Source organism: Bison bison, unplaced genomic scaffold (assembly GCF_000754665.1).
Source record: "Bison bison bison isolate TAMUID 2011002044 unplaced genomic scaffold, Bison_UMD1.0 scf7180017864034, whole genome shotgun sequence".
NCBI classification, from domain to species: Eukaryota; Metazoa; Chordata; class Mammalia; order Artiodactyla; family Bovidae; genus Bison; species Bison bison.
Window position 1 is genome coordinate 4,411,924 of NW_011494606.1, and position 11,197 is coordinate 4,423,120.

General features: G+C 39.7%; 1 protein-coding gene across 2 annotated transcripts in view; it reads right to left on the minus strand.

The window, feature by feature from the left end:
• Positions 1 to 11,197, minus strand: part of MAP2K5 (mitogen-activated protein kinase kinase 5) — a 270,714-nt gene that overhangs the window by 88,565 nt on the left and 170,952 nt on the right. The window lies entirely within an intron of this gene.

Here is an 11,197-nt window from a genome sequence, read left to right on the forward strand (position 1 = left end):
GACTGTACTATTTTATTTAAAGAAAATAGTGGCTAAATTTTGCAACTTCATAATGTGGCCCATCTTCAAGCTCAAAATCCTTTATATGTATTTGTAACTATTTAAGAGTAGAATTGCTACAATAGGGAACTTTGAAGTTGGAATGGATCCAAGAAACATCAATCCATTTTCCAGACTAGAACCCCAGAGTCCCACTGAAGACATTTCCACGTGGTTAATAAGTGTGGGGACTAACCCCAAGATTTGCAACCGAATCCAGGATTCTTTCCAACGTATTACACTACCTTTCTATATCTTGAGAAGTTGCATATTTATTTCAAAGACACTGACACTGCTCAAACATTTCTGAACTCCTCTTTAGAAACTATGTTTAGAATCATTTCAAGTAACAGGAGAATGACTTCATTTTATTAGAACTGCATCTTATCCTGAACTTAAAATTATACCCCTCTGCTTTTTGATAATGTAAATTATTTGTTGGCTAAGGTTTGAATGGCCTTAGTCAACAAATGGAGAAGGCAATGGCACCCCACTCCAGTACTCTTGCCTGGAAAATCCAATGGATGGAGGAGCCTGGTGGGCTACAGTTCATGGGGTCGCGAAGAGTCAGACACGACTGAGCGACTTCCCCTTCACTTTTCACTTTCATGCACTGGAGAAGGAAATGGAAACCCACTCCAGTGTTCTTGCCTGGAGAATCCCAGGGACGGGGGAGCCTGGTGGGCTGCCGTCTATGGGGTCGCACAAAGTCAGACACGACTGAAGCGACGTAGCAGCAGCAGCAGAGTCAACAAAACCCAAAGCCAACTTCAAAGAATATTTTGTTCCTTAATAAGGATAGACATGAAGGTGCTGAGGTTAATTTTTAAAGTTCTAAAACCAGTGCGTGCTTCAGCAACGTAATAGGAATAAACCTATCGACCTATATGACCAAGAAAACCAATAAACTTATATGACCACAAAAGGTGACTACTTGGAAAGGGTCAGCACTCATTTGGATGTATATATATATATATATGTTTTGGAATACTTGGTAAGTTTTGTTACCTTGCATTCATTTCTTATATATTCAAAGTTCTCAGATTTTCAAGATATAAAGTTATACTATCATTGTTTCATCTGGTGGACGTCGTTAATCCATTCAAGTATAAAGTGAAGGAAAAAAAGTGTGAATGTTAAACTCCTTTTCACAGCTTTGCATGATTATGTCTGTCTATATACTGCTATTACTATTAGTTAGGAAGGGAAGTGACTCAGCTCTCCACTGCCTCCACTGTATCCCCCACCCAACACTGACCATCAATTTGACTTACGATTTTGTAAATACAGTGTGTTTCTGGCCAATGAGAATGTGTACATTGATTCAGGAGGACCCACTCTGGTCTTCTGTGGTAGAAATGGGTGGGCTAGGCATTTGCCCCATTCTGTACTGAACTGACAGCCTTTGGTGACAGCTCACCAAAGGCTGTCACCTATCACCACACCCATCTGCAGATTATGAGCTTTGCACACTCTTTCATTTGGACTTAAAAAAGTAGCAAGAGGAGGGTCTCTCATCTGAAAAAGGTGACAGCTTAACAACTACTAGAAAACATTTAGAACATTCGATCTGAAGTCCTTCCACAGGTGCTGCACCCTTCACCCTGGTATATGCTGACCATGTTATTAGGGCCTACGGAAGACTTCTGTCCACCTGGCTTACTATGTCAACACTGGCCACTGGTTCTTGCAGATAAAAGAAATAAGCAATGATAAATGGAAGGCTTTAAACAAAATGGGATAAGATGAAAAATGTAAACTTTTCCCACTTCAACACAAAACCTCAAATTCTTAAGGTACCACTGTCCTATGGAGAGGTGAGACTATAGCTGACTTAGGCACGTGCACGCATCAACTTGGCTCCCTTCTCATGAGTGATAAAAGGTAATAAGGCTGGCTGATGTCATTGATTTACTCTGTCAGAGACCTCCATGCAAGAGAACAGAGAGAAAATTCAGCTGGGAGCCTCTGTACCAGCCTGCTTGGGAACAGGTGGCAGTGCTTGAATAAGCAAACTCATCATCCGTGGGACTGGCTCTACTTGTGTGTACTTTCCTGATATCCTGTGGAAACTCAGTCTTACTTGTCAACTACATTCCTGGGAGGACTGTTTCTAAGGCATCTTGCAGATGTGAGGGGGCAGAGAATGGTTCCTAGTTCTTGACCAGAGATGCACAACAATCATTTCCTCTTTCACAGTGTCGCCACTGGGTTGTTCAGCGGCAAGCCAAGGATCCCAATTCTGCGTCAGTGAAAACTGGCAGCAGCATTGTAAGGGTGGCACCAAAGCTGTCATTCTAAGGCTCTGGGAGAGGGAACTGCCTTCCACGTAAGTCTCCGTCCTTTTAGGTTTAATGCAGCTGCGATGTTTATGTTCTCTGTACTATTTGTCTTGTGACAAAACAGAAGGAAATATACAGCCAGGCCCTAGAATCTTTTTATCAAGTTCAATTAGGAGAAGGTTAAAAAGGAAAGGGGCTCTCAGCAGATAAGGCTGGGGCTGTCAAAACTCAAAATAAACACTGAAACCTTATGGGGAAGAGGGAGCAAATATGCTATGAGTGACTATTTCAGAGACAGACAGACCTGGGGCCATTCTGTATCTTTTACCCCTACTGGTCTATTAATCTACTTGCATTTCCCCAGTTTTTATTGTCAAGGTATTATAAATTAGGAAACTTACAAAAGAGAGTATGTAATCTTCTCTGAAATGGCCTGCAGATATGTCACTGTACTAAATGTGTTTCAGATTTAATGAAGCTTTAATGTCCTTTTTAATTTTGCCTGTTTCTGTATCACCAGGGGTCGGGCAAGGCAATCAGCACTCAAGAGGGTGGTTTGGTTTAAAACTAGGAAAAAACTCATTTGCTTATGAGTTGCACTGTATTTTCTTAATTAAATTTACTGAGTAAAATGGTTTAAGTTCAGCCAACCAATGACCTTTGTATGTAGATTTAGATTTATAAATAGGTTAACAGTTAAAGAAGAAAAAAAAAGAATCACAACAAAGCAAACAGATTAGGGCTAAGCCAATAGAAGTCATTGCTCTCTTTTATCATCTTTACAAAAGAAGCATTTAAATTTAGGCAGCTTAAGTCCAGTTAAAAAAAAGTATATTGAAAAATGTGGATCCATGTACGTGCCAGCAATTCATCAGATGACTCTAACATCCTTTTCATTCCCAGGAGGGGAACAGCTCATATTGTAAAAGATTTGGAAAAGCTTTATTTATTTTGGAGGAGTGGAGGCAGAGATGGGGGAGGGACAGGATTCTGTTTAACATTAAATAAAAAAGTGCATTTTAATTCCAAATACTTCAGATTCAGTAAACTGCTAAACACTCTGAAAACATTTACCTGTTAGGAATACACTTAAATAACAGTAAACTACTAACATTTCACTGTAAAACTAGGACGGTTCCTTAGCGTCATCTTACTGATCTTTTAATTTGTCCAGAATCTATGAAATACTACTGACTTAGCATTATTTGAATAAGTTGGATTTTATAATTTAAATAATCAATATATCTGTGGGTGTGATTATAACAATTGCTAGATAATAACAACTGCATGATAGAAACTTCTGCATTTCAACAAAAAGTCAGGGCAGAAGACATTTATTTACAAAGCAACAACAATGGCTTCTGTTAACAGTAAAGATCATTACTGTCATGAAGTCATAAAGGATAAAGAGAAAACATATGCTGTAGCCAGAAAGCTAGTGTAGGACATAAACTCAGGATATGTTTTTGGTGACCAACTTTCCAACTTAGAATATCAACAGTGGGGGAGTTGTTTTAAATTTACAGTTATGTTAAAGAGCACTGGAGTTTTATAAATTCTTAATTTAGACATATTCTACGTTTCTCAACAAAACTGCAAATTGAAAATAAGCATTTCAACATAGTCAGTGATATAGCCGAAGGAGGACTTTATAGTCTGAAATGTTCTAAAATTTGTGAATTACCTGTGCACATCTTACACAGTTAAATTTCCACAGAAGGATTTTGCCTTTAGACCATACACTGCAGTTAAACCCTCATTTTACATGATTGTAGCAGCACTTTGGAACATTCAGACACAGGGAAACTAAAAAAAATCAGACTTAACTATTGGATTACATAAAATTCCCTAGGTGAGATTTCATCCCAAGACCAATTTACACAGTCCTAGAGAGAGAGTTTAAATCATCTGAAACTATGCTGGCAAAGGACCATAATAAATATTAAATACCTCAAAACCTACCCTAAGATTTTACTTTTCTTCCCATGTATCAATTTCGCTGTCCTCTTACTAAATGGTTTAAAAACAATCCGAAGGATATAACAGCAATTTACCAGTGCTAAAGTGCTTGGGAGGTTAAAGTGACAACAAAGAACACAGTAACACAAAGCGTCTTGAAGCAGAGTTTCAATTAAATGTGGAGGATTTACTAATACAGTATACCAAAAAAAAAGAAAGAGTTACAAATTAATTTAATCTTCTGCCTATAGTTTGCAGCTGCACTCCAAAGTGTCTAGGGCTTAAGAACAAAGCCTTGAAGGGCCTCGGAGTGAGGAAAGCTTCAATTTTTAATGTATAACGCCATTAGCTGATAACTTGTGGAATCTGCAACCCCTGCGGAGGGGCATAAGTGCGAGTAACAGAGACTGATGAAGTGACATATTTGTTCATGTCTAGAACTATGAGGAAGAGGGTTATTACTAACACTATCAGGCCCCACAGAAATATGCCCTGACAACCTTTGGGACCCTCCACGTTATCAGTTCTCGCTACATCAAATATATTAAAATCAAAACCTAATTCCCTTTAATTAAAGACAATTAGTTTGTTTTACCATTATTGTTTTAACTTGTATGACATTATAATACATTGCAAATTAAAGATGGAATAACAAATGGAATGAAAGCATCAAACTGTGAACACTTTTCCTTCCCTGTTTGGTGAAATGGGCTTATGACTGGTATCTATTTCAGGAAATTTAAGAACAACCATCACTAAACATTGAAAAGTGGCATAGAAACATTTCACCCTAAAAAGAACACAGTGGGACCACGCATGTGTTTTCCCTATTCAATTTATACTTTTCGCATAATGCTTTCCTATCATTCCAAGGATTTCTTTAACACAAACAGAATTATGGCTCAATGGAGGCACAGGAAGCTTAATTAATTGGCCCAAGGTCATACTGGAGGTTGGTGGCAAAGCTTGTTAAATTACTGGGAACCCTGGACTCTACAGATGTTTTGGCAATGGCAAAGGCCCCTGGTCGGCAAAGGCCCCATGAGACTCCCTGTGCAGTGGGTGAGCCACAGCAAATAACTCCTGACGCCTGTTCAAAAAGTGCCAAGCGCTCTGGAGGGCTCACAGATAACGCTTCCTTTGTGTAGAAAGAGCCTACCGGTGAGGTTCCCATCAGGAGTGCTTCTTAACGTCCCAATATTTTAAAAGGAATGACTTATCCTCACCAGAGCCCACTGATAAAAAGTAAATTTGTTTTAACTTAAGGATCCCAAACACAGCAGCACAAAGAAATAAATCAAACGTTTATCCATCATTCAGAAGGTCCTGCATTCTATTCCACTGATTACTAGCAATAATGGAGAAAAGATATCATTACAAATAAATGTTTCTAATTCAGTGGATTTTTTTTTCTCTTTAAATTAGAAATGGGTTTATAACAGTGGACACTTAAATGGGGCCAGGGCAACAGTAATTCACAAGTACAATATCCTAATGCTGCTCCTTTAATTGCTTTATTTGTTTTACTGTAAAAAATGATTGCTGGCTGTAGTCTAACCATGAATGCTGAAAAGCATGATACATTGAGGTCTCAACCTGGGCAAACTGTACCTAAACTTACACTTTATTGCAGCTTAGTTCACAATCTTCACCTAATATAGGGTTATATCCCAGTGCAGCAGGAGGATAAATCATCCTGGAATATTACTCTGGCAAAGTTTAGCTGTGACTGGAGCATATGTGCTTTCGAGCCACTGAAGCAAAGGCCCATAAAATACACTAATTACTGGAAGTTATGGTCACTGAGTGATTGATAGCGCTCTGCAAGGCAACTTCCTCATTTTCAGCTCTTCTGACGGGGCTCATCCGCCACATAGCAATTATTAATTCATGACCCACCCCTCAGGCACTAGTACCTTTACTTCTAATTCTCCTGCTACCAAACTACTGCTGCAGCTGGACACTGTCTTTCTTCATTCTGATGGCTGGGTAAGGATGATAAAAAGTAGATTTCATGCTAAACGCTATTGTTTTGAATCTTTAAATGGTCCTTGGTCTTTCTAACCTTGCTGTCCTAAAACACATGATTCTCCTCCTTCTCCCATAATGCTATTACTTGTGTTATTTTCTTCCCTTTTCCCTTATAAAAAGAGTTTTGTATGTCTATGCATATATATGTATATATGAATATGTGTGTGATATATACACAGATATATAAAACACATACAATCTATCTGTCTATACTATACTATAGTAGACCAAAAACTCTGCCTGACTAATTTTTTAGTTGAAAAAGTGGTTTAAATGCAATATATAACTTCAACTAGGCCACAGTAAATACGAGCCAGCAAATTGATTTAAAATAAAAGGCACCCCCCCAACCCTGCATTTAAACAGACCCACTTTAAAGCTTTGAAGACATTCTAATTGTTTCAAGTTGATTTCCATCAGTAGCTTCACTCAGAGCAATGCTAATTAAGATATCTGAGTATATAACTGAATCTCTAAAAGTCTCTTAAAAACAATTGCAAAGGTCTTTTTTGATGGTGTTCTGTGCACTGAGAAGAAATTCAGTGAGAGACTCTGAATTAAAGAGAGATAAGTTCAGTCATGATGGATGAAAGCAAACATTTTACTTTTCTAATAGAAAAACAGACGTTCTTCAAAATTTTGAACAACTCAAAATGCAATAGTGAGGGTGGTTTTCCTGTGTGGAATCTGAGATAGGGTAACAGATGAATCGATGACTCCAAGCTACCTACCCTTTCAGAACTTGTTTCAAATTATTTCTCCTCTTCAGCCAGGAGTTAGTCCCAGAAAACAATTTGGAGGACAAAATCCATACCCTCTCTGTCCATACTATTCACTGGGCAGTGTATCATATCCCAGCCGGTAACATCTTCCTATATACCCAATGCCTGGTAAGTTTCACTTGTTCAAGGGCAAACTCTAAGTCATAAACTTTCATACATCCTCCGTGACACAAGAAATAGTATTTTGCATTAGGCTAACCATGAGCATTTGCTGATTATGGTAAGCCCCTGATGGTGATGTCTCCTAGAGCTTAGTCAGCTTGGTGGTACGTGGATGTTTCTTCCATTAACACTACAATACTTTAACAAACACAGTATACAAACTTCTCAGTGTTAGTGGTTGATGGTTTTAACTGGGGCTTCCTCTAATACTGAGAAATTTGTATACTATGTTTATTAAAGTATTGTAGCATTAATGGTAAAAACAACCATGTTTTAACTGGCAAGGCACTCTTATATCACTGGTTAGAATAATCATTTTCACATATTTCAGCACTATGATGAATTTAGCTGACTTATTTCTTATTAAAGACTAAAGGGTTTCAAGAAGGAAAAAAGATTAGAGTTAACTGTCCCCCAAAACATTTCATGTGCTTATGAATTCAACAACCGTTCTCATCTTTACAGTAAGAATTAAGAAATGACACTTTTTCAGTATGATCATATAATGCTGACCTGTGTCCTCTAACAGTGGGTAGCTTTAATCCTTATACAGTCCCTAGAGACCTCGCTTGGGTGGGGGTGTCCTCCACCTCTAAACTGCTCAGTGGAGTCAGGTAGCTATGGGAACTCTGAGTAAACATCAGTGCTGGGGTACGGTCTATGAAACTCAATCTAAGCCACACTTGTATTTCTAGGCATTTCAAAGAGTCACAATCAGGAGATATGCTCACACTTGTGGCCTCTCTGTGTGTTGCTGTTCCTTGAGAAAGGGAGAGAGGAGGCATGGAGGGGAGAGAGAGATATGGAGTGGCCGTCCCCACACCAAGATTCCATGCGTGCAAGTGAAGGCATCCTGAATTTTCCATTCTTAAGCACCTCCGGACTGCACCCTCATGAGAGGATGCTACATGGAATGCTGAGCCCTACTAGGATTCCCGACTCACAGAATCCTGAGAAAAAATGAATGACTGTTATTTTAAGCTACTAATGTTGGGTAGTTTATTCAGAGTAATAGATAACTGAAATGCTACCCTTGACATTGATGTCAGCTCTCCTGCTCATTTGCCCAGTCCTGCGCACTTTGCTTTTTACAAAGAATTTTATTTATCTATCCATCTTCGGCCCTGCTAGGCCTTTGCTGCTGCACACGCTTTTCTGCAGTTGAGGCAAGCGGAGGCTACTCTCTAGTTGCGGTGGCTTCTCTTGCTGCAGAGCACGGGCTCTAGGGTACTTGGCCTTCAATAGCTGAGGCTCACAAACTAAATAGTTGTGGCTCACAGGCCTAATTGCTCTGTTGCATATGGGATTCTCCCAGTTCAGGGATCGAACCCATGTCTCCTGCACTGGCAGGCAGATTCCTACCACTGAGCCACCAGGGAAGCCCCCTGTGCGTTTTTCCATTGCACTTTTACTGATCTTTTCCCCTCCGAGTCAAGGAGCTCCTAAGAACAAAGTTTTTCTATCCCTACTGCTAACACAGGGCAGTACTACATAAATGTTCACTGATTAGATGGAACTTTTACCTATCCACTTCTACTTTATTTCAGCAGACATACTGGAGATTAGGTTAATTTTTGTGTTTCTTTAAGAAAAATAAACTAGGTCTTGGTTTCTGAAAAAAACGTTTTTTAATACATTGTTTTTTTAATACATTTCAAAATACAATAAAGCTGAACCAACCATAGGGATAGTGTAGGTAGCAATCCTGTGAAAAGCAGTGATGAGTTGAGTCACAATAAACCAGTCTTTCCCTTTATCTAATTTCCTGCTCATTTACATTTACCATTTCTCACTCTTTTCTTCAGAACTACTGATCTACTTTTCTACAGCTTAGGGGAAGAAGCAGACTTTCACCCAGGGTCAGGATATTTAACTGCTGCTGCCTGGTCCAATCATCTAGCCTTTCTGGAAAAGTCCTTTAATTTCTCTAGATCTCAGTTTCCTTATTTGCCATGTAGGAACTTTGACGTTTACGGATCAAAGTTGGTGGAATGATCTTGGATACCTTAAATTGCTGATTTTTTGGTCACTTCCCACCATGGTGGGAAGAAGCTTAAATGAGACAATGAATATGAAATGGCTTTGTTAAGTGTTACATATACATAAAGTGCTGATATCCTTCCAGAATGACACTGAACAAGAAGATGTCAACAGTGAGCAATAGAGGAAAGTGCACTTCCCTTCACATCAGAGGGCCCAGCTGCAGGGCTTCTTCTGCACAGTCGTAGCTTTTGCTGTACCTGCAGGCCCAGTCCCTCCCTGGGATCCAGAGAGGATCCGAGCTTCCTCACTGATAAGAGGAGGGATCTGACTTAATAAGTTCTATTGTCTCTCTTCTAAATAGTTAAAAGACACTTTGGTCTCTAAATACAAGGATAAGGTGTGTAAAAGTTGTCTAAATAAATGCTAAAAAAGTTATTATTACTCAGGTCAGAATCAAAGCATGTAAAGCAGACTGGAGGACCTTTGAGAGGATTTTTAAGTTGATTCCGGATTACTGGATTTGAGTATTGATAGGACTCTATGATGGAGAAGGCAATGGCAACCCACTCCAGTACTCTTGCATGGAAAATCCCATGGACGGAGGAGCCTGGTAGGCTGTAGTCCATGGGGTCACGAAGAGTCAGACACTTGTCACACACAAAAATTTGCTAAGTGACTAAATGAATAAATGACTGCAGCTTGTCTAATTTTATACTTGGCTCTTCTACAAAATACCTCTTAAAAAAAAAAAACCCAAACCTGAGACAAGTCTTCACTCACTACTTAAATGCTTCTAGGGCTGGGTCATTTTACTTCTAAAGGGATGGCAGCACACTGTTGAACAGCAAGGGTGCAGGGATCTATTCATTAGAAACTTTTTTTTGATGTGGACTATTTTTAAAGTCTTTACTGAATGTATTACAATATTGCTCCTGTTTTTTGTTTGTTTGTTTGTTTTGGTTTGGTTTTCTGACTACAAGGTATGTGGGGTCTCAGCTTGTGGGGGTTCAAAATGTGGGATCGTAATCATACCCCCTGCACTGGAAGGTGAAGTCTTAGCCCATGGACCACCAGGGAAGCCCCAGAGAATTCTTCTTTATACTAAATAGAAAACCGTGGACTTCTTATTTTGTGTTAGCTTCAGAACGGAGAAGGCGATGGCACCCCACTCCACTGCTCTTGCCTGGAGAATCCCATGGATGGAGGAGCCTGGTGGGCTGTAGTCCATGGGGTCGCGAAGAGTCGGACACGACTGAGCGACTTCACTTTCACTTCTCACTTTCATGCATTGGAGAAGGAAATGGCAACCCACTCCAGTGTTCTTGCCTGGAGAATCCCAGGGACGGGGGAGCCTGGTGGGCTGCCGTCTATGGGGTCACACAGAGTTGGACACAACTGAAGTGACTTAGCAGCAGCAGCAGCTTCAGAAAGTCCGGCCTGCCCTGTCATAAAGTAGCAGACTGCCCATCCTCTACTGACAATTCTTCAAACGTTGGAGTACGAGTTTTTAAACAACTGCTTTGTCCTCTCTTTATTTCTTTATTTTTTGTATCAAGACTTGATTCAAATGTTTTAAAAGTCCAAATTGTGTGTGCTTGTGTTTATACACGATTTGGACATGTGCTGTTGAAAAAACTTTAAAAACTGTCTGAAATCCATCAAAATAACAAAATGCTTAGCTGGGATTGCTAGCACCTGTTCCATCTTGTTCTGTCAATCTCATGGTTGTTCACGATAGCTCTGAGCACAAAGCAAGCTCAACAATGCCTCATTCAGTGGGAAACACTTCACTTTGTCTGCCAGTTTCCCAGCACTACCATCACTGACAACCTTGGAAAATGCGCATTTAGGCATGGTAATCTGAGACAGCTGGATCCCTTCACAGACCCGGCAGAGGACTGAACCAGTCAATCCATCATCTGCCAAAGGTCATTTTAACAGCTTCTTTTTGCAATAAGT